Source organism: Zonotrichia albicollis, chromosome 2 (genome assembly GCF_047830755.1).
Source record: "Zonotrichia albicollis isolate bZonAlb1 chromosome 2, bZonAlb1.hap1, whole genome shotgun sequence".
NCBI classification, from domain to species: Eukaryota; Metazoa; Chordata; class Aves; order Passeriformes; family Passerellidae; genus Zonotrichia; species Zonotrichia albicollis.
The window spans coordinates 6,996,148-7,020,952 of NC_133820.1; the positions used below are offsets into that span (position 1 = coordinate 6,996,148).

At 36.2% G+C, this 24,805-nt stretch overlaps 1 long non-coding RNA gene across 1 annotated transcript; it reads left to right on the forward strand.

Moving 5' to 3' along the window:
* The first annotated feature begins 3,786 nt into the window (after positions 1-3,786).
* Positions 3,787-23,880, forward strand: LOC141728314 (uncharacterized). Its single transcript, XR_012579231.1, has 4 exons — positions 3,787-4,059; positions 16,162-16,265; positions 21,787-21,875; positions 22,436-23,880. It is a non-coding gene; the product is annotated as an uncharacterized LOC141728314 (long non-coding RNA).
* Positions 23,881-24,805: the final 925 nt, after the last annotated feature.

Below are 24,805 nucleotides of genomic sequence, written 5' to 3' on the forward strand. Positions count from 1 at the left end.
AGCATTACAAAATGCACATCTTTTGTTATGATGCAGTTTCATGAACGACAGACTAGAAGTTTAGAGTCTTCTGCACAAGGACTTAGTCATGTTCTGTTTAAATACCAATATCAGGTATTATTCCTTTTTGATGCTCATCAGTGAACACAAGGCAATAGGAAAAGAAGTTCTCTTATAAATTTGTTAATTTTAACATCTGTACCTGTCATTTTTCCAGAAAAAAATAGTTACTACTTTTCCCACATAACTTACATTTGCTGTACGTTGACTTGTGTAAAGCATTATAGCAGATGATAGATTTGTCATGGAGCTTTGTTTACACTACATTTGAAGCCATTCAACTGCAAAATCAGTTTAAGAAAGAGTGAAGTTGATTTCTTTACATGATTTACTTCACTTTTCTTTTTCTAACAACAAGGCCCATATTGCAACAAATACTACCTTCCATTTCTGGAGAGAGAAATGGATTAGACACCCAATGAAAATGGACAGTTTTGAACTCTTGAGAAAAAAACCAAAACCACAAAACCCTACACCCAAACAACCTAACAATAACTGTGTGACTTGAATCAGCAATGCAAAAAGTGGAGCCCTAGAAAGGGAAATATGTTTTAGAATGCATTTAGAGAAAAGAAAAACACAGTAGCAGTAATAAAGCAACCCCATGCCTATGCTGATATTGGTGCTCATTTTGAAACTGTCAAACAGTTGTGGCAAAAAAGCCTCTCCTAGAACAATGTCTCTATGGCCTATTCTTGGAAGTGACCAAAAGTTGTTTTTTTAATTTTTGTTTTGAGATTGTGTACAACAGTAAATGTCAAGTATGTCAAAAGTTGATATAAGCACTAGAAAATTTCATTTCAGACGGCCTGAATGAACTCACCAACAGAACCCAAAATCTAAATCAACCTCTGAGGATGTCAGCTGTTGTTCTAGTCACAATTTTTAGCACCCTTCCAAGGTGCAGAGCTGTGTATGCAAAATGCTGTAGTTGGGATTTGTGGTCCCCTGTAGCAAATAAAATTAGAGGCAAAGCCAAGAGTTCCCGGGCTGCTTTCAACAGAGGCTTCTGAATTCTTCATGAGCAGCATGTTTTTAGTCACTTGAACATAACTAGGTCATATAACCATAAAAGTGGCAAGCTTTGAAAAATCTGAATTTCTTCAAAGTATGGTGAGATGAAACCCAAAGCCTTGGATCTGAAGGATGTTCGCAGACATGACAACGTGTCTGTGAGCCTTACAAGAGCAGGAACAGCTAATGCTTCATGAGCATCAGCTCTGATGAGTAGCCAGCTTTGATTGGGTTTGATTTTTAGTCAGCTATTCAGCTCAGTGTTTAGAGTGTGGATTGGCTTTGTTGCCTTGAAGGTTTGCAGACTACCATTTCTAACTTAATATAGGCAGCTAGAATGATTAATTTGAAGCACTGGCAGTTTAATTTCAAATAAGAAGTTCCCTTTTCTCACATGATTTCATAAGAAAAATGCATAATATAGTTTTTCCATTTTTTCAAGTTTCATGTCGTGAGATCAGTACGTAAAAAGGCAAAATAAATATTTTTACCAGGATCAAGTCAAAAATTAAACTGCACAGTAGTGCAACAGTAAAGCATAGGCTTGAAAGCATATATTTAAGTAGAAAGGTCTTAATAATATCATGTTTTCCATCTTGTACTTGCAGAATTTTGTTATAAGCAGTCTTTCTTGCATCTGTGAGAGCACACAAAGGAAGTCAGGTAAAAATCAAACTCTAATAAAGTACTCTAGGATAGACTGAAGTTTGCAATAAGGAAAAGGTATCAATAAATCTCTTAAATATTACATGGGTATTATCAAGCTCTAAGAGACCTGCCAGGCATTGATATAAATAGCTAAAGTACAGATGGAAGGGTCTTGCTTCTCTCTATTGTTCTCTCCAGATGTGTGTGGAGCAATTCCTCAGAGATGCTGCTTCACTCTTCTCTTTTCCTTCTGGTGAAAGCAGGACTGGCAAAGCAGGAGTGCCTGCAACAGCAGCAGTCAGGGGGTTTGGTTTGCACAGATTTCCTGCCAGGAGGAAAAGCAGCTGCATAACTCAGCAAGAAAAGACTTTGGGATGAGGGTTGTCACTTGCCCTGGCTGGCAGGACTCTGATAGGGGAAATGTAGGAGGAAGAGTTCAGAGCATCACTGACTTTTCCTGCCTTCATTCACCAGCGTGTGTGACATCCCATCCTGTTAAAACCTCATTCCATGATGAAGATCTTCGCAGTTTCACTTTGCAGAACTGGTCTGGGGGGAATATGAAAAATTTCTGTAACCAACTGATGACAATCCTGTACTTTTTTAAAATTAAGGCAAAGTTCTACAGAAAACAAATCTATACTAACTTTGTCTTGTCAGAAAGTACTTCAAGTAAGGAGGACAGTTGCACATGTGATGGATTTGGATTTTTTTTCCAAACCTCTTAATTGTCAACCTGATCAGGTTGTTTTAATGTATTATCCAAGTTTAGCCTGGTTATAATATGTATTATGATATGACACACCCCAATCATGTTTTTATATGTAATTTACTAAATGAATTTGCAGTCATTGTACCCTCAGAGTCAAAATAGCGGTTTGCAAAATCAGATTGTTTGATTTTCCTACATTAAAATAAAAGGAAATGTTAAATATTCTTTTTTTGTTTTAAGGCCAAAACCCCTCAGTTCTATGTTTCCACAACGTCTATCACAGTAAGTGATCTACACAAATGTAGACTGGTCTATGACAATCGTAACCTAAAGAGAAACTAGAAGTCCTTTTTTGGTATGTGTTTCTGACTGAAAGGTCCTGACAAGTTCTGGTAGTTAATTTTTAACTATTCCGATATATGTTACACTCTCTGCTTTGACTTTCATACCTGAATCCTAGTCTTGAGCAAAGACAGTTTGCAGTTTCTATAATTTTATTAAAACAGAATTGAGATAATTTCTTTTTGCATAATGTAAGAATTAATCCCAGAACATTTGCCCCAGAATGTAATTTATGTCAAAGTGCACTTTAAAAATGATGAAATTACTAACGGAATAAAATACTTTCTGAAAATTCAAACACGTGGTAAAGGTATTCTTCTAGCTCAGAAAAATCCTTGCCTCAGGTAGTTGGGGTGCAGGGCTGCCAATACCAGAGCTATCACTCTATCCTCTTTTCATTCTCAATTTAGATAATCTTCACTGCTCGAATCATCACTGTTAGTCTATGATATTGTCTCTGAAAATGACTAAGTGAACCAAGTTCAGGCACAGATGTCCTTGCTTGGTAACTCTGTCTAGGTATGGAATATGGAAGAGGTTCCTTTAGCATCACCTAAGGACTAGACAGTTCAGTTTCCCTGGCTCTTCTGTGAAAGATGATGTATTTCCTTGTTTCAGCTATACAGATGCTAAAGGACTTTTTCAGTTTTTAATTAGGAAGTAGCATTTAGACTGGTTTGTGCTGCTTTTTGTGCCCCAACCTGTCCAAGTGCAAGCTCATACCTGGAGCCCAGTGTATTTTACAGTGTGCTGCTATGGGCAGACCTAAAACCCTGAATGATTTTGCAGGATAATGATGGTGTGTTTCTATGTCCTCTCACAGCTTATTTCAGCAGTGAATTTTGTATCTGTGCATTTCAGGCCTAAATATTTGGTCACTGTTTGCCTTATAAATAAATTTTTATAATTCTATCTCTGGGTTTAGACAGGAGCAAAAAATCAGGGCTTTATCAGGCAGGAGGCAACCCCACAGCGTGAGACTGGAACACTGACGTTTTGATGCTCACAGTTCCTGAGGGAATGAAGTGTGGGAAGCCTGCTAGCAAGGACTACCCTGCTGGGAAGCCTGACTAGCTACTTGTTTGGAAGAATAACCTAAAGAAAATTCATTGATATTTGGCTTACTTTAATTTTAAATAGTAGTTAAAATGTAATGGGGTGTATAAGGTGAGATTTGGGAATTTCTCATGTAATGAAAGCCAAGAGGTACATTTAAAAAGATGATAATTTGGAGAGCTTCCTAGATTGATCTCTTCTCATTCAGCTTGGGGAGAAAATGACAGGTAGGTTTTAATAAATATTCTATTTAGGTACAGTGGGTACTTAAAATTTTTATGGATTGATCTGTGGTAGATTCGCCCACAATCCATGTATTATGTATAATATATATAATCTATATTATATATAATACAACATATATAATATATATAAAATATATATACTATATATATACATTATCTATATTATATGTGTAATATGTATATTTTACATTATATGTATATTATGTATATGTATCTTTTTCTTCTTGTATGTGTAATATTGATATCTATAATATGTATATTATATATATGTTCTGCATATATACTGTTGCTGCTCATTAACTAGCCCAGTAAAAAATAAAGACCTCTGCAAAAAGGTATTTTTGGTTCATTTTTAGAAAAAGAGTGGAATTTTTTTCTGAAACTCTCTAATTTTTAATTGCTAGAAAATTTTATGCATGAGTCATGAAGTTATGATATGCTAGCCAGTTGGAAATGTTTGATTATTTGATAACTTTATCAAACAACGTGAAAATGTGAGTGAACAGAGGCATTAGATAAGGAGAAAAACAGTGATATTTAAGGGGATTTAGGCCATAGGGATGGAATTTATACAAGGGAGATTTCCCTTGCTGTAGTGATAGATATGGAACAGCTTGTGTTCAGACTGCTCAGGACAAATCCTCTGACAGGCAGGCATTGCCTCCTCTCCCTAATCCTGGCTGGCTCAGCAGCTGCTCCTCAGCCCTTTGCTGCTCACCAGGGGCTCCCCTGTGTGGGATAGCAGGCACACAGTGCTGGAAATGCTCTTCCTCCTCCCACTCTGCCTGGTCAGAGAAAAATGAGAGAAATCAGTACCCTTCCCAAGCCCATTTCAGTCCTGAATGCTGCTCTGTGCTGCCTCTCTGCTTGTTTTATTTTCTGCTGTTCTTGTTTGAGTGGTCAGGGCATCACCTTGAGCACATCACTGGTGTGCTGCTTCCTCCCCTGCTCTGGAGGCCTTCCAAAATGGGAGGGAATCCTGCTTATAGACATTGGGACATAACCCTTGGGAGAATTAAGCTGTGTGCATCTTTTGTGTGCAGAGTGTTGTGTTTAAAACTGTGTCAGGATCAGCGTCACAATTAAGGTGGAGTGCATCCTTCTCTTGGGCCCTAATGACAGCTGGACGAAGGCTCACTGCTGAACCTCTGGTGCTTGTCAACCACAGCTTTTACTGGCTGATGACCAGAGTACAGGTCTGGTCTCCACCAGACTGCCTCATCCATGAGTAGAATTCATCAGCAATTTTCCCCAGTGCCATTCAGGGCTTTGGAGAACTGTGGCTGTCTATGGGATTTACATTCCCATGTGGCATCCCTATAAAGAGCTCAAATTCCTCCCTTTTTATCAAGCAGCAAGTCAGAGACTGCCATGGAAGGTCACGAGTGGAATAACTGACTGTGCTGGTATTTGATGCTTGGGTGCCTCAACATGCAATTTCCCCTGGATTTTGGCAAATCAGAGATCCTTCTGTGACTTTGTACCAACCATTCTACCATCTGAGAGGAAAAACCCACAGAGTGGGATAGCCACAGAGGTTACCTGCACCTCAGTGGGTTGTTTATGGGGCAGGGGGATAGAGAAGAGATATCAGAATATGGTATCTTAGTCTGCAGTGGAGGATGTATCACCAGGGGAAAATAAGGAGAGAAGAAAGGTTGTGTGAGGCAGATGTTAGGGTTGTGAATGCTTCTCTAACAGGATTATGCTCTGTAAAACCAGTGAGCACAGTCTCAGGCAGTGTAGTCCTTCACTTCAAAACTCAGTGAATCCCTTTATTTTTTTTCCATCTGGGTAGCTGAGTGTCACTGTGCAAGTTGCACTTGCTCTCTGACCTGTGCAGAGGGGATGCCTGGCAGCTTATGTTTCTGCACTGTTTGTAGATGTTTGTGTGTTCTTGATGTCCATAAATGTGTATGGCTGTGGTTTATCAGTCTGTCTCTGTTCCAGAGTGTGATGCAGCGTTCTGTCATGCAGATCTGCTGTCTGGAGGCACAGTCAGGTGATGGGAGGCTGCCAGGTACAGAAGCTGCTGTTCACATGTGTCACCTGTGCCCTGCTTGTTTCACACTGCTCCCTGTCATACCCTGACCCCCAAACTCAGTCAGTGCCCCCTTCCCCTTCCTTGCTCTCTGCCATCAGTCAGATATAAGGAAGACTGACAATTTGCCACAAAACCAGTTTTCTGATGGTCCCAAGGTCCTGCTCTGGTTGTGCATGCCAGGCTGCTCCAGACCTCTGGCTGGCATTTGTCATTCATGATCTCATCCTCAGGGACTTCTGAGCCTTGAGTTGATGTGGCTGGCAATGTTTCCTCACAAGATTTGCTTCAAACACTAGCCCAGGAGCAAACTCTCATGAATGAGAGTCTCAGAGAAGTGGGACTAGAGACTAAACTGAGACATGAGCCAAATTGACAGCATAGACATGGTTATAATTTAGAGAATTTTGAAACCAATGTTTTGTATCTTCTATGAAAAGTACTTGTTGTAGTCTTGTGCCTTCTCACACAGTGCATTTCGCATAACAATAATGGAGATAATTATGGTAATTACAATAAAAATTAATAATACTTGCCCTTTTTTCAGTAGATTTTCAAGTGCTTTTCAACACTGACTAATTAAGTCTAACAATATCTTGTGAGGTGGGTAGCAGGTGTCTGCTCATCTCTCTGGATCCTGCCACCCACCCCAGTAGTGCAGCTGCTTCTACTTAAGTCTCATTGACTTCTAAATTACCATCATGGTTTTCAGCAGATAATTTTCCCACATCCTCTCCATGGTGTGTTGACAAGTGGAAGCCCTTTCTCCCATGACTTTGGTTTTGAGAACACTGGAAATAGGCATGGAGAGGACTTATGGCTGTATCCAATGCAGTAGGAATGAGTGGCTGTGCAGCCATGCCAACTCAGGCAAGCTTGATATGTGGAAAAGTGGAGAGTATTTTGGTAGGGAAGTATGAAAATCCTCTGGATTATGCAGGAAAATAGCTTCAGATCACTCATGTGGCTAATATTTAGTCATATGACCAAGCATATCCTGACTTGGCCACTTGGAAGAAAAAATTAATCCAGATTCTGATGATGCTCTTTGTATACACAGGAAAAAAAAGGCATAAGGAATTATAGCAAAAAGGTTTATTGGATTTTTTTAATCTTCTTTCCTTTTCACCTACCCCCTTATACACATCCACACATGGTGCATTTATTGTATTTTCAGATGTTGGATGAGAGATTATTCATTTTGAGGCAAACTAAACCGAGATGCAACCTGTTCCTCCTAATAATCATGGAATAATCTGAACTCTTTGCAGCAACACAGAGGGTTTGGAGAAGGCTATGAAATGACAGATGCTTGATTAAATTTTTAAAGGGTAAAGTGGAGGATGTAGGCTAAATTTTCTGAACAGTGTACAGAAGACAACACAAATCCTGTTATTAGTTTACAAGTAATGTGGGTGTTCAATAATAACAGGGATCCCACGCAGACATTTCTGATATAACTGCTGCACAAATTTACACCCATGCATCCAATGAGTTCACACACTGAAAACTGGAATGGGCCTTTCAGTTCTTATATGTTATCAAAATTATTAGTCTTCATTTTCTCATGTAAGGTAACAGGTTTTTTTCTAAGACTTAGAATCAGGCTTTTTGTGTGGTGCTAAGTCTGGCCCTCAGGAAATAAATGATGACAGATAATCCATCAGGAACTTTGGATATGGACACTGTATCAGCCCCATATTATGCCAGATCAGGCAAATGTCTTTGACCATGAGGGCACTTGTGCATCTATCAAATCAGAAAGCACCAAAATCAGATAGTTTGTAAAAGAAGACAGTCCTGAACAAGGGAATTAAAGCATGCATGTTGAATTTCTCTTGAATTGAGTGTTTATTCAGTCATACAAGAGGTTTATTTCTTCAGTAGAATTGCAGGTTGAAGGAAAAGCCCAAATCCTCCCATGAGTCCCATCAAAAGAGCAGAGGTGTTACTAAAAATGTGAATAATTTTGAATCATTGCTTCTGGAGGTTAGAGAAGACCAGGCCTGGCATCTAAAATGGAAAACAAGTATTGTATGATAACTAGGATAAAGTTGTAAGGAAATACTAAGAAATGAAAACCAAGTGTCTCCGGCTAATATTAACACAATTGGATTAGAGATTAATAAAAGCAATATAGATGAACTCTGGACTTTTATATAACTTTATTAAAAACCCTTATAGCTTGTATATCTTTCCTAAAAACTCAGAAAAGGCTGAGAGTTCCAATTAATCTAATATTGATAAATATTGAAGGATACAGTTTTCAAGTATCTTTATTGGATTGTAAAAACATAATATTCTTTAGTCTACCTAAGAGGTATTATCCAGATTTAAAAAAACTTTGGACAGACATAATTCTAAAATTGTATGTCTTCTTGCTCTATCAACTGTACTTTTAAAGTCCAGTGCCTAATAGGCCAAATTTCAATTTTACTATGTTATTCAGTTTTAGTAGTCATTTAATATCTACCAGAGAAAAAGTGATAGGTGTTTATTCTGCTGATTGCAGAGTGAAGTACTGATTCTACACTTAAGCACAATATTACTACAGTTATGTTTTACTTTGTAAAATTTCCACATCTGAAAACCAACTCCTTCCCTTCAATGTCACCCTAGCGTGGGTTATTCTAAAAGTCTGCTTCCAGGAACTGTGAGCACTAAGAAGTAATGTTTTTTATTCAAAAAACAAAATAAGTTACTAATTAACTTATGCCCTGGCAATCAGGGGAATGTCTGAATTTAGTCTTAATTTACCTGTTTGAAATTTAATTTGACTTGGGGCAGAAGAGCCAGCCTAAGAGAGAGGGGCAGTAATAATGGTTTTGGCTAGTCCTTTAACTAGGAGAGTTCAATTTGAACTCGAGCTACATAATTCAAATTATTAAAAAAAATTACTTCTACTTTACATTTAATTCTTATTCTATTTTATTTTCCATTGAAAATAAATTATTTGGTAGCACAGGACCTTTCCGATAGCATCAGTAAAAGTGTCTAAATTGGTATTCTTTGCCTTTTAGGAGTTCACCTTTAAGTTGTTGCATGCAGAGCACTGGGAGGCTTCTTTCCAGACATACTGTATTTTTTACTTAATATGACATGTCTAAGGTTTTTTCCTTGTCGATAACACCCTTCCCTGTAAAATAAATGTCTTGGGCACTGACACGTGAAAACATTCCCAGCTGGAGCAACTCTTAAAGCATTTGCTTAATGTTCTGCATAGAAATAGATTCAAGCATGAGCTTATGAGCTTTCAGAATCCAGGCTTGGTACCTGGCCCAGTACCTGAGAGAATAAAACTCCAGGTGTCATTAAATCTTCTTATCCTGCTCCCATTAAAAAAAAAAAAAAAGAAAAACCAAAGCAAAAAAACCCAACCCGTCATTCAGCTGATCAATTTAAATTGTGGTGACTGGCAAAAAATATAGGATTAGAAATGAAGTCAGCAGCAAGTTTAATGATAGAAACTCCATGTAAATCACGTGGGGTTTTAGCAGAATTATGATACATGATGTAAGAGGAGATTGAAGCAGTCATGCTTTTAATAGAGGGCTGAAATGTTCTTTTTCAATTAGTTGTCATATCTCCTTTATTAAAAGAAGCAGGAGTTGCAATCTCTAATTCTTTATAAAGTGTTAAAATGCAGATTGATACATATTGATTAAAAAGTGGCAATTTTAACAACATCAGGGTTTTTTTGGCCTGTGAGAAGTACATATAGTCTGCCTGGAACAATTACATGGAGCTGGATTAGACCTGTTTGAGCAAGCTGCTATAAAATATGATTTCAGATATCATACAGAGCTAGGGAGGTAGTGCTTCTAGAGTTTTAATATCTTTTACCTGCAAAAGTTTGTCCAAATCAAATGAAGATATATTTAAACTGGAAATGTAACTACTTAGCAGTTGCACTTACTATGTCTTATTGTATCCTTTGTTGGGAAAGTAATTAGGCAAAGAATATTAATAATATTAACCAGATAGCACTGCTTTCTCATGTCAATGAAAATATTCCCTCGTACAGCATTCTTTCATCATTTTGTTCTTTCTGTTTTGAGCTCATAAAATTGAGGGATATATAGATTTACTGCAGGGTTAGTGTGACTGTCGGGAAAAGCCATCTGCTTTCACGTAATTAACACAAATATTAGGTTCAATAATTTGTACACAGCAAAACCAGGTTTTCTAAAATGACTTCTAAACTTGATGGGAATTCATCACAATGGGGGAAATCCCTAATATTGCAGAGGAGCTTGTTCTGATGGATAACTATTTCAACATCAGTTATATGTGCCTAACCCTAATATCCACAGCTTCTTGGAATGACTCTGTTGGAGTAAAAATCTTATGGTTAGGCACCATTTTCCCTCAGTAAATACTTATTATCTGTCACGAGTCTCTCAAAATTGTCATCACTGTATTATTTCACAAAACGTATCAAGTTTTGTAGTGTATGCAAGGCAATTTTTTTCCCTATTCATTAGTGTGATACACACTCCATGTTTCAAGTGTCCATTTTAAAATCCAGGCAGGTGCAGCTGGATGTCATCTTCCATTGTCAGCTTCACCACCACTATTAATAAAGATAAAATTGCTGGCCTAAGCCAGCTCATAATTCAATTGTTTAGGCATTTAAAGAGTATTAGATTATAATTTTTGCCAACAATTTTTTTTTTGACATGTTTTAGTTTTAAAATTGTGTTCCTTGTTTTGCAAACTACTGCTTCCTAGATGGTAAAATATATTTCTTTCGTGTATTAAAGTTCATTCACTTTCTTGACTAGGTTCACCATACAAACTGATTAACAGTCCATAATAAGTGCTGTTAGGTACAATGTATGTGCCATAAAATGTTACAGTCCATGAGATTTTAGAAATGTATAATATTCTTTCACACATCTCGTACGGATGTATCCAGAAAATCATTTCTCCTAGCAGTTATTACAAAAAGATAACTGAGGATAAGCTCCATCTCTTTTCCTGTTCTTTTTTATAGTTTAGTTCTAATCTCAGATGTTGTGTCTTTAGACAATGTTACAGTAGTAGAAATGCATTTTAAATTTCTGTGGTTGTACTGAGATTAGGTCCAATCCCTGCTGCTGTTTCTACTTTGTGTGTAATCAACTTCCATGCAACTACATGTGGGGAAAACTGTGGCGCTATATCCAAGAGGAATCAGGGCATCTGGTCTGGAATCAGCCACAGATGGGTATGTATGAACCTTGAGTGTGCTTTGTGCAATGCTGGAGAAGAAAAGTGTCGTATCCAGATTTGTATTTCAGCCTTGTTGTGACAGATAACAGCTCCACTACCAGAGAGGAAAGTCTCTTTTGAGAAGCATCCTTTATGCTACACAGAACATGAAAATCAACAAACTTCCTATCAGTGTTTGACAATATACTGAAAATAATGCTGTGTTCCTTGGGGAGCTTCTGGAAACAAGGGCTAAATGTGTCCTTGGAGGAAATTCTCTGTATGCTACAACTCTGCCTGGTAGATCTGACAGTCTGCACGGAACTGGTGGTTGTGGCTGTGCTCAGGGGAATACCACAGCAAGAACAGTTCCCTTCCAACCCAGCTCTGCCACCGCTTCTGAAGTGGTGGCAGAGAAGGGCTGGTGGACAATTTACTAAAAGTTCCACAGAGCAGAATCAAATTTCTCTCACAGCTCAAACTTTGCCCTTGTATGAAGCAGTTTCCTCTCATTCCTCATGTTCAATTCATAAGGATAATTCCTGGAGTTTCCATGCTTTCTGCTTTTAAGTCCACAGGTCCCCCTTTATCATTATATCCATCATCTTTATGATGGTAATTGCATCCTATAGCCCACAATATTTGTATGAACCTGACAAACAAGATTTACATTTGCAAAACTCTGAAGTGAACGTAGTATGGAATTATCAGTTTTTATAACAGACCAATCCAATTCTAATCTGTTTTGGATGCTAAATAATAATTAGAGCTGAGATAACAATGTATAAAAACTTGTATTTTAATACCTCCCCATGGTATTTAATTTTTAAATTACAGATAATCAAATTTGTGTTTTTCTTTTTCTACTTTATTTGGTGATCAGTGTTGCACTGAATAATGTCTGTAGGGTCTTGTTTGCTTTGCTGGGGGTTGATTTTTTGAGTGGGTTGTTTATTTTCTCTTAAAATATTCTTTATATTTTAGCAATTTCAGTAAGCCACATGCCTGTACATTAATTGTTTGGAATGGAAGGCAACACATAGATACAGAGTTTGTGGTATAAATAGAATAGAACATTTGTTTACATATAATTTACTATATATAATATATATAGTATATATAGTGTATATATATACACTATATATAATGTATATACTATATATTTAATTTATAGCATATATTATATATTTAGTATATATGCTATATTTAGTATTTATAGTATATATAATATATATGCTATATGTAATAGAGTGTATATATAATATCATATATATTGTATGTATGTAACATATATTTCACTATTTCCTTTTCATGTTGTATTGCAGGACATATTTGTGCTATGTGAGTTTTTACAAATAGACCTAAATCAAGTAAAGAAAATAAACCAAACAGGAACATAGCCTATTCAAAGAAATTGCTTGGAAAATGTATTATAGAGTTAAAGGCTCAGTAGTGTGTCCTAACTGAATTCTGGTGTCAAAGTAAGAACCTGAAGTTCTTTGGCTATAAATGTAGGACTTGCCCATTTATATAAGCTGCAGCAGTCAGTTGTCAGTTCAGTGAATGGAGAAAAATTCAGTTTTAGAGGAAAACAGCCATTCTACTAGAAAATATCAACAGAAAACGTAACAATATTTTTTAAGCCTAACTATTTTTAACACAAAAATTGAGCTATTCCTTGCTGACATTTAATTCCTCAATTCCTTTTTTTTTTGGCTCATATTTATTTCATTACTCTGATATGGAATATAACTATTAAAGGAAATATGAGGCAAAACAAATTCTGCAACAAAAGAGGTCACAATGTTAATGAAAAAGTTAGTTCAATAATTTTAAATTTCAGCAAGAAAGCAATGTATGTCCCTTTTCCTTCCAAGGCAGCAAATCAAAGCAATGGATATGTCCAGGGCAGTGGCTTCCCTCTAAACAATCCTTGCATGGTTGTCATCCACAATAATTGGAGCAAGGCAGTACTGCAGTCGCTATCCAAGAGTCAGATAATCTGGCTGAGCCCACAAAAACCCTGGGCTCCTAAATATGAGGGTATATTGCAGTAAATATTTAAGAACTGCTCACACTTGTAAAAGAGAGGTGTTTTTTTTCAAGTGTTTCACATGAGAGAAAAAATAATAAATAACAAACTTTGGCACTCTTGAAAGAGTTTGGTGAGGTTTTGTAAAGATGAGATGAAGGCATGAATGCAGAATCCATTCTGCTCACATACATTTAATTTAACTGAATTTAGATCTCCTCTTCCTTGCACCCTGTATAGGTGTTTATTCCATTTCATAGTGAGTGTAACAGTACAAGTACAATTACATTTGGTAGCATTTAACACCTGTTTTGAATAAAATGAAAGATTTTCCAGATGGAAGCAATAGAAAATCAATCTGAAAGGCAGAATGATTCCTTATTGGAATTAATTTATGGTGCTGTTTGATTTCACCAGCTGAAATGTTGGCTAACAACTGCTGGAAGGAGGGATTCTGCTCCTCACCCCTGGCCATGGAATTTTACCCTGTCCAGTGCTGTAAGAACAGAGCCTGCTGTCAAGACAGTAAGCCAGGAGGAAATATTTTTTATGTTTGATTTTTGAGTATTTTTTTTATTTTCTGAAATATCTTTTTGTAGATTTTTGGATGACACATTCTTGAATGGGCAGCTGTTATGAAATTAGCAAGCCAAGTGTCCTTGGTCTGGGCCAGGAATTACCTCTCTGACTGTATCCAAGGAAGTAAGGTGTTTTTGGAACAGTTAGACCAATCTTTAAGAGGACTCAAAATGTAAATACAAATGCAGACTGTAAAGCTCTTATTCCATACCATGAAAACTCCTGGTTCTCCCCAGGTGTGTGTGTGCTACACATGGCACAAAGCTCACAGAGCTAAATCTTGGCTGTGCAAGACACAACGTTCCAACCAACTTTTCCACAAGACTTCTCAAAATTTTGTATCAGAATAAAAGGCTTCCCTTGGATCTAAAGAATTTGCTACATAATCAATATTTCTAATTAATTGCCGTGCTTGGGTAAGTTCAGGCTATTTAGCCCTAATCAAAGTATAGAATTACTTAGTAGAAAAAGGAAAGCTGATTTAACTTGATCCGGGGCAATTTTATAGGAATGGATCAGTGTTTCTATCTAAAAGTGAAGAGGTACCCTCAACATACCAATATGTTGTGGTTATATCAACAAAAAGTTAATTGACATATTCCAAGGTATTAACAGTAATCCTCATGGATGAACGACTCTGGCAAAATCCTCCACAAAAATCCATCATGGAAACTGAACTTTTTATCCTTCAAAGGCTCTTTTAAATGTTTTGTACTGTGAATATATCACTCTGGCATTAATAGGTGATAAATTATGTAGGTGTGGAATTGGGCCCATATTTTTAAAATTAGAGTTAGCTGATATTTTAAGACCAAAAAAACTAAATACACAAAGTATTGCAAAGAATTGAAGTAAAAAAAAGTGGGTTGTTTCTTTGGGGACTTTGTGTGTGTGGTTTTGTTTTGTTTTTTTTAATATCGCACAATGATGGAAAATTGCCCAATATTTTAAATTTGATGTAATTTAATATATTTTACCAGACCTATAATATAAGGACTAGAAAATGCGATAAAGTTTTAGATAAACAAAATTAAAAGAAATTTTGTGTACTCTTGGAAAAATCAGAAACATAACTGAGATGTTTAGTAAAAATAATTGTCAATTGCATTTTGATAGAAGCATGAAAATACCCAAGCACAGGAAAATTAAATCTATTCATACAAGTTTTTGTATTAGAAAAATAGCTTAGGGACACTGAGTGGGAAAAACCACAAACAGTAAACAGATAAGCAAATGATTGCGTTTACTTCAGTAAAAATGTCTCCTTGGTGTATGGTGATGCTACCACATAAAAGAAATAGACAAAAACATCAGAATATTTTTAAAATAGCATAGAAAATAACTGTTATAATTCTATCAGGCACTCTTTGCATGTAGACATGATGTTGTGTAGTTTCCATTTTCTTTACTTCAAAAGTAAAGATGGCTTTGGGATAGATTATTAGAAATCTGGGAACACTTCTTTGCAAGCAGAGGGTGAAAGATTTCTTCACAGGGATGATTAAGACAAGAATAGGCATAAAAGCATGAATGACTGTAAAAAGATGGTTTTTTCCTCTAGTTTGTGTTATTAATTCAATGTGCTTTCTATTAAAAAAAGGCAGTTCAACATGTGTTACTTTTAAATAATGCTCATTTTTTTCCCATTGTTTGTGATATTTTCCAACAGCTTTTTTTTGCTCAAAAATATTTCCTAAAGATTATTTATTTCCCTCTTTACCTTTTCCCAACATAATCTATTTACTGTTGGTTTTATTTTTCAGTCTTTACCACAAAACTAATCTGATTATTTTTATTTATCATAGGTTTTATTTTTTAATTTACCTGATGTGCATTTACTTTTAGCTATTTTCAGTACCAATTTTGTTTTGCTTTTGAGCTTTCAAATCTTTAAATAGTGCATTGTGAAAATGTTTTGCCATCTCCTGCTTGCTTGCAATTTTTACTTGCTTCTTTTTAATACCTGTCAGAGCTTTAAAGTGACATACAGTACTGAAATGATGTAGAGTATTAAAATGAAGAAAACTTAATTTTAATATTAAAAGAATGAAATATGTTTTGAAAACCATCCTAGTTTTCACATATGGTACATTTCTCATGTTGGTGCTGAGTTACAATGCAGTAGGACAGAATTTTAAGGTATGATCATCACCACTGGTTGTCACATAATTTTAACTTGTTCCCTAGTAGTTATGATAAATATCTGTGTTCTCTTTGGGTTTTTTTTTTCCTAATTCAGGCAAAAACTTTGCGATATGGCATTTCAAGCATGGAGACAACATTAAAAATGTGAAAAATTATTTCTATTACTTTTTAAGGACTAGCTCACCACATCAGATACATGTAAGTACTAAGGAAACAACTATGAGGAAAATTCTTGATTTGAAAACCTTTTTCTTTTTTTTTTCTCTTGCATATGAATCCTAGAGAAGAGTTATGTACAATTACATGTGGTAAACAAAAGCATTAATTAATAGCAGGGGTTTTGAATTTTGGAGTTATTTTGGTTTTGCACAGGAGATTTTGCATGGAATGAACACTAAACCCTTTGAAAGACAGGAAATTAAACTTAATAAATTTTTAGTATCCCTGTCAGTAATTCCTGATATTTTTCTACAGAGTAGCATGCAAGCATTGGAAATTGGGTTTTACATATGTGGGGTGGTTTTTTGTTTGGTTGTTTTTTGGTTTGGTTGGGTGGGGGTTTTGGGGGTTTTTGGGGAGGTTTAGTGGTGTTTCTTTTGCAGTTTTGGGGATTTTTCTTTTTGTAATATATACTTTGCAGTACAATGAGTAGAGTCTGACCTCTAGAAATTTAAGGTGAAGAAAAGTTGGATATTGAAACGGATAGGAAAAATATTCTGGATAAGAGCCGCAGGAAGGGAGTGACCCAGACCCGGTGCAAGTGACATTTAGAAAGTTAATTTTACTGTTTTGGAGTCAGCAAACCTTGTTCTTTTACACTAATGAAGCAGCTGAAGACCTTATTCCTTTCAGAAGACCAAGTCCTTGAGCCTTGTTCAGCATTAGCTATACTGAGACATGGTATAATAAAATTCCAGCTGTGCACTTTACTGAGGTATTGGAAGCAAACTGTACTTAGAAATATTAATCTAGTTCATCACCACAACACCCACTTTGTTGAGAACAGGAGCTTTTTATTTTTACCTATTCTCATCAGGAAAAAGTTAGTGAAGGTACGGTGAAAAGATTTTGCTACTAAAAAAGAACATTCCTGTGAAAAAATACCTCCTAGGAGACCCTCCTGGGTGAACTACGGCAGAAGAGCACAAAATAACTGTATTTCTAAGGGCGTAGATCTGACTCTTCTTCAATTTAGAAAGAGTTTGTTGAACTCTTCCTTGAATGATGCTTAGAGTTGCTCTTTTCCAACACTTACTCTGCCACCTGCAAGAAATGTTAAATTCCCTGAACCTGTTTGAAAGATGCCTCTTTGAGAACTGAACAAAATATTGGTCTATTCATGTTTTTTGTTGCAGCAGGAAAAAATCAGAGCACTGAACAGTAAGTTGCAAAGGGCCCATGGATGCATGGTCAAATCCATTACAGGCAGGCTTTTTGCCCAAGGATTTGCTCTGACATTACTAATATGCATGGTCCTAAAATATCAGGGAATACTCAGGGCAAAGCTTAACAATAGTGTCCTTGAGTCACACAGAGGATGGGTCTCAGTGTTTTATTCACATTAGATTAAAGTTTGCTGTCTTAGAGAACAATCTAATTGAAGGCAAGCAAAATAGCTGTAATGACTCCCAATAAAAGCAGGAAAAGAGGACAACAGGGAATACAGGGAGTAAATGCTGGTTTTTTCACCTGTGTGTTTATCAACATGGATATATGTCGGATCTCAGGATCTCAGTCCTGAGGTGCTGAGCCACCGAGACCACCCTTGGGGGGCTCGGGACTCCTGGAATGTTGCCAGAAGTGTCTGGTGGCTGCACTTTGACCCTACATAGGATGAGGATAGGAGGACTTCACCGGGGTGAATGGTGAAGGGATTAGTTAATTAGAGGGTGAGACACAGGGTTTAGGATTTATGTACAGGGGGGTTTAGAGGAGTAAGGTGGAGGAATTGGGGTGTGTCCTGTCCTTCTTCTTCTTCTTCTTCTCCTCCATCTTCTTTGGCCATGGTGGCATTTTTGGATTGGTTATTACTGAAAGTGCACCGAGTTATATGAATAAATGGTATTGGGGAAAAATGATAAATATTGTACACGTAACAATGGGTATAAAGATACGTAGCTGCCCCGGAGGGCAGACAGTGTGCTCATGGCTGACTGCTGAGCAGATCTCTGTCGGGCTGAAAGGACATCTTTTAGATAATCAATTAATAAACATAAAAACCGAAAGAAGAACTGAAGCCTCTTCTCGTCCTTCGATACGCGGGCTGTCCCAAGGCCACTCCGGGCCTTTCCAGGCCCCTCAAACAGCCGAGATAACCCGACAGATATATCGTCTTCAGAGGCAAGAATACATTGAGTCAAGTGTCTCCTTTGTAAGTAAATTAAATTTAAAGTAAATTTTTCTCTGAAATCAATGTGTCCTATCTTCTCATGCCTCAGACAATTTAGTGCAAGTTCTTCATGGGCTAAAGAGCTTTGTTTAATGGTTGGAGAATTCTCTTCAAGTTATAAAGAATGGCCTAGAAAATGTGGAGTGGACTAGTGAGCCATCTTATCAAGTCCATGGAAGCAAATAAAGAATTTAGACCAGTTAATTAAAAGACATCATTAAAGGTGTATTCTTGCAACAAACAATTACAGAGTAGAAAATAGCCTTGAAATGCAATTAGGTTCAAATATTTCCTTCTGTTTACCAAAATTAATGAATGCCTCCTTGACAGCATAACCTAACTTGCAGATTTGTAATTTGACACTTATGTAAGACACAATTATAGTCCTAAATTTCTAATCACAACAGAGTTTAGATTTTCTATTGATTCATTATATTATGAGAACAAAAGACATTCCTTTTCTTTAGCTATACTTTAGTAATTTTTGTTTCACTGGTGGGTGCTCTAGTCCAGGTGATTTTGTTACTGGTGAGAAGGGAAATCTGAAAGTGATTTCTTCAGAGATAATGCAGAACATTGGAGGCATTTTAATTTTGCAAATATTGACCTCATGTGACGACTTATGCAAGTGGTGCTTTTCTGCAGTATTTGTAATTTGCAGTTGTGTAACTTTGGTACTATTCTTAATCAAGTTTTGGATCAGATTTGGGGCTTATTGCCATTGAGCCCTTGAGACTCTCTTATTGTGTACAATGTTAGGGTTATTAGGTGGGAAGAATATTGATTTTTGCATAAAATGGCAGTGCTTTAGTCTAGAAAACCAGTAGTGTTCCCCTCCTCTCACCAAAGTCAACAAAATGGCCATTTTAGATCAACCAACATGAAATAAATAAAAGCAGAGTCATTTATTTAATGCATAATTTTAACGTTCAACAAGAAATTGTGCAGATTTGGTTTGGAAGGAGAAAGCTATTAGAAAAAAAAAATAGGAAATGGAAAATGCAATAAATCGACAGTACAGGGTGTGGTATTAGAAGGATCAGCTCATGGATAGGCAAACCATCAGTATTGGTTTTCTTTTTGGGGATGAAATTGCGGGAACACCTCTAATATTTACAGTTTGTTTCATAACCTTGGTAGGCACATCTAATAAGGAAACCCTCCAGTATTTGTAGAACTCAAGAAAATGTCATTAATTTGAAAAATTTACCTGATCTAAAAGTAGGCTTTTTGAACTTAAATTATAAACTGCAGAGAGTCATTCAGGAAGCCCTTCTTTTCCTTAATAATTTTTAGATCATTTTCTTCTGTTCTTTTTGCTTTTCCACTGAGCTACTTACACATTTCTAAATACCTAATTAACTTCAAAATTAAGATAAATGCTTTATACTCAAATGGCTTCTTTAAACTCATAACCAGTTGTAATGCAGCCACTGTCCTACATACTGGAATATAAAATATTTCATTGTTTGCATAGCACCAATATTAAGATGTTATTACCAGTTATCTGAATTTACATACAAAATGTTTCTAAGTGTAACACTTGAGAGGTTTATGCTTTGAATATTTAAGTATTTGCATTATTTTCACCATTAAGAAAGAACACGTGTTTCCAATAATGTAAATATCTTCCAAAGATAAAATAATCATTTCATGTTAAATAATTGGATGCTTTCAGTGCCTTCATATAAGGCATTCTCTGAAATATAATTATTCATATAATTAAGATTGTATTTTTAGTTGAAATGTAGGGTGAAAACACTTTATTTTTACAGTAATGTTTATAGCTTTTGTTAGCGTGTTCTCTGAATTTTATATTTCTGAATTATCCATGATAAAATCTGCTTGAATTTGAACAACTTCTTTTACTTAAAATAGAACCACTGAATAAATACTGTTTTAAAATATTATTAGTTTTGCGAAAGATAATCTTAGTGGTGCATCTCTTTGTCTTTTCATAAAAGGCTTTTAGGATTGCATGCTATTATTTATACCATTTACTATTTTCATTTAAAGATTCCATGTAAAATATTAATAAAAATTGGTGTGATCTTTAATGTGTATTTCAAAACACAGCACACAAAATATTGTTATAACACCGTGCAGACTATAAAATGTCTTTTATTTGCTTTATAAACATGTTTACATCAAAGCAAATTCAGTTTAATGCCCAAAGGGAGTTTATTTCCCTTTAAAATAGGGAAATTATCCAAGATAAAAGAAAGAATGTCCCCAAAATTAATGTAATTAGTTCAATGACTCCTGTTAATCAAATAGCCCCCTCAAAATATGACTATTTCATCCTGAGTAACCATCTCAGATAGAAAATTTACTACAGTCACTTAACACCTGGCAAAATCACAAACCAATTGGTAATACCTTCATGTTAAAATTATATTAGGGTTCTTCATGCTAGTTACTAAAGTAATTTCTGGCAGTCTTCAGAGGGAACATGTAAGAAAAAAATATTTAAGTAATTTTAGCTCATACATTGATCATAAGTCTATTATGATTAAAATTAATTTAAAATGTTTTGCCTGCTTGTCATGTATATAAGTTTTTCCTCATGGATAAGGTCTATTTGTTGAGCATGGAGACCAAACTTAGATCATCAATAGAGTAATGAATTTTGAAAATATGAAAAAACCTTTGTTTTAATAGAGATAATGAAGACTAAAGCATATATTTGTCTATATATTCTATAATTCATGTGCAATATATATGTATGTAGTTAATGTATAATATGTGCCTGTAATTGTCATGTGTAATAATAATACACCTAAATTATGTTTGGATATTTCAGAAAAATTCCTCAACCCAGGTTCTAGGCAGTAAATCCACTATAAAATTGTTTTGAACACACAGGTGGTGATGCATTATTTTATTGTTGCATTTATTGATTTTATTGTGGCACAGAACAAATCTGCCTGCAATGAAATAGAATATGATGATGCCAAAATGTGTGGAGAGACATTTCACTTCATGTGTTGTGAAGAAAATTGTTGAACTGAAATGTTAGCAATGGGAGACATAGAAAAAGAGAATGAGTTGATATTTCATACTTTCCTGGCCTGTGTGGCTTCAGCTTAAGAAAAACCCAAGTATTTTAAGTACCATCACCCAGGCCAGCTTTAGCAGTATCTACAGCAGGCATTCTTGTGTGAAATAATTTTTGTGGTTAGTGCATAGAGAGCTTCAGAGTTTTATTTCCTAGGCTGTACGTGTTCCTACTCAAATGTTAAACCAAACATCTCCAGTCACCAAAACACCTCAAACTATGATGACATTTCATGTTTCCAATGCCTGTTCCTCAAAAATCTTGTCCAGCAGTGCAAAATGTGGGACAGATTGCTGGTGTGGGAGCTGCTAAACCACCAACCTGCTTCTGCAGCTGGCCAAGGGAGCTGGAGATGGAACAGGTGGGCAATTGTTTCCATTTCTCATTTCAAAGGAGAAAAGCAGTGTGTGGATGTCTGTGACAAGGGCCAATGCAGGAGAAACATTACCACCAAGATAACTGTGATGAGTGGGCTGCTGTCAAGGGCGTAGCTTCTTTGAAGTTCTTTTAGTTTTTATTTTATTTTTAATACTTGACCACAGAATAAGATTTTTCAAGTTTCCTTTTGTGTTCTAATTATAAATTCATTATCTAGCTAGCCCTCAAGATAAAACCAAAATTTTTCCTATGAAATGCTCTTTCTTTCAGTCACACAGTTTTTTAGTCTCACAGTCAAATCTCAGTTCCTGACTTTTCATGTGGATTGCTAAGCTCTGCCTGAGTATCTGATATAAAAGGTGATTTTTGCTGGAAGATTAATTTTTTTAAAAAAAATTTGAAAAAAATGTAGTGAGGAAGAGCTCAAATTTTGTTCTGAATTCTCGAAATCCACAAGCAGTCAGGGGTTTCTGTTTGCAGGACTGGTATATCTTGGGTGAAAAGACTGAAAATAGTTTGCTGTGTGTTTTGTCATTGAAACAGACTCCTGAACTCCCTGGAATTTCAAGAAGGACATTTCTTCTTCAGGAAATATTGTTGTGTGATGACAGCCATGATACAAAGCTGGTACTGCATATCTGCACTTCCAAGAAACAGGAAACAAAAGAGAAGAAACAGAAATGAGAAAAATGTAAGTTTCCTTTATACCTTTCCCCATTCCCCCCTTGTCCCAGAGGGTGTAATCCTGGAGAATACAGTCCCCTGGCTTGCTTTATGCTGTCCTCAACTTCCTCCCTATTGCCCTGAAGGAATCAGCACAGTGCAGCTCTTTAATCAAACATCCCCTACACAGCTCCAAGCCTCTTTTTGCCTCCCAAGCAAGCTGTTATTTACCCTCTGTGGCACAGGCATTACTTGCATTAAATGCATGTTCTTTGTTGCTGCAGTTAGCTTATCAAGGCCCCCACATGGTTTGATTTATGAAGTGGAATTTCAGTGTTTTGGGCTTTATTCTGCATGGCAGAACAAGCTCATGGTCTTTTCCTTCTGCATGAGATGTAAAGGCAGCGTCTCAGAAATATCTGAGCCTGGGGAATCAAATGCCCAGCCAGACTGCTGTCTCACACTCAGACATCATGAGACTCAGCAATATTGCATTTCCTGCATGAGCTTCCCCCAGGGATGGGATCCTGGAGGTGCAGTCAGAGCATGTAGAACATAGCACGACAAGGGCACAGCTCTCACAAAACAGCATGGCAGCTGTCATGTTTGCTGCAAAACATGGCCAGAACAGTATGTAATACTTTTTTCCAACCTTTTTCCTTCATCCTTAATACCGGTGGGATCTCTGGATGTTTTTCCACTCTTTCTCAGATGCTTGCTCAGTTAAATCTCTTATTATAGCCTGTGTTAATGGCCATGTTAAAACAAGTCTTGTAGATGGGAATACAGTTTCAGAGCCTTTCCTTGAAATGTCTTAATTTCCAAAAAAATATTTAAAGATTCAGAAATGAATGACTGAGGAGAGGAGAGAGAGAACTGGGGAAGGAGCACTGGGATGGCAACATCAAGTGTTGTTCTTGGAGCAGGGAGTGATTTTTAGGGCAGGCTGAGAACTGCTGGTTTACCCATTGTAGGTGAGGACAGCAGGAAAGCACATCCTGCTGGAGCTCTGCTTTGTGCTCCAGAGCAAACCAGAGCCAAAAGTACTTTTTGTGTGTGTGTGTTTTTGTTATTTTTTTGTTTTGTTTAATTTTTTTTGTTTACTTCTTGGGCATATATATGAATTTGAAGCCATAAGCAATATTGGTCATGACATCTCTTTAGGTACTGGCAGGAGTTAGTGATCTTGGTAACAAAGAGTAGCTGCAAATCAGCTGCTCCTTACAGGTCTAGTGATTCCTCTAGCATATGAAACACATAATTTGGTTCCATGCATTTAAAGTATTGCTTATTTTATACAAAACAGAACAAAAACAAGCTTTGTTTCAAAAATTAGATCAACTACACTTATATTCTCAGCCCTTTTATATGTGTTCTGCTATGTTCTATGATTTTTTTCTTCACAACATTTTTTTTTTATTTTTATGGGAAAAGTTATTTAATGAATGCAAAGCTGCTTTTGGGGAGAAATATTCATACAGATCAAATGGGAGTAGTGGCAGTTTCTCACATTCAAGGTGGAATTTCTGCTCATAATGATGGAGAAGCAGAGACAGAGATATTGCAGAACTGATCAAGTTTAGGATGACTTAGTCTTTGAAAGTTCAGGTGGATGTCACACTGTCCAGGCTAAGAGGTTTCTAGAGCAGAGCTACCTGAATTATTTTTTTGTGGCCTGTACACCTTACTAGGTAAAAATCATTGATCTGAACTAATTCTAAAGAGTAATTAGAATGCACTGGTACAAGATTTTGCAAAAAAAGAGACAATTTCTTCATTCTAATTCAGAGCTGAAACTGAATCTCAACTTCATACACATCAGGTGGTTTTCATAAGTTGTGTAATGTGGTTGTGAAAACTTTCTACTAATTCACCATTTTGGGTTGGTAACTTTAAGGCAACACTTTTTTGTTTTTGGTGAATTTAGTGCCAGCATTTTTAGGAAGGTTAAGAATTGGTTTTGTTCACAGTGAGTCAGGAAATGGACTGAAGAAATATTTTCCACCTGACCAGTAAACTTTTTATACTTGTTTGGTTATTGCAGAGTGGGAAGTACACCACCCCATCGCCTCAAGTTTTAAGTGTTAGAAATTTTCAACATTTGTGTCCTAGAAAAACAAAAAACACGAAGTTTTGATTAAGTTAATGGAACAGCAGAGCAATTACATTCCTGCATCCATTTATTGTCCTTTTTTATGCATACATATTTATTTCAGATGTATTCTGTTTTCAGATATTCCAATTCTAGCA